Genomic DNA, 271 nt, shown 5'->3' with positions numbered 1-271 from the left:
CGCCGCCGCCGCCGCCGCCATCCGCGCGCCGCGGCCGGGCTTTGAAAACAAACAACCGGCCGCTCGCCCGGCAGACCAGAGCGGCGATCCGGACGCAGAGCCGGGCAGCGAGGAGCACGCGTCCCGCGGCGCACGGCACGCCCGAGCAAGAAACCCGGGACTCGGTCGCGCTGCCGGCGAAGCGCTGGGAGAGAAGGGCTCCGCACCGATGGCACCCCGCCTTGCAGTTAGGTAAGAAAAGCAGAATTGCAAACGCACCTGCCTGTGCCAG

This window comes from Alligator sinensis, unplaced genomic scaffold (assembly GCF_000455745.1).
Source record: "Alligator sinensis unplaced genomic scaffold, ASM45574v1 scaffold708_1, whole genome shotgun sequence".
NCBI lineage: Eukaryota > Metazoa > Chordata > Crocodylia > Alligatoridae > Alligator > Alligator sinensis.
Note: the sequence above shows the minus strand (reverse complement) of the source record.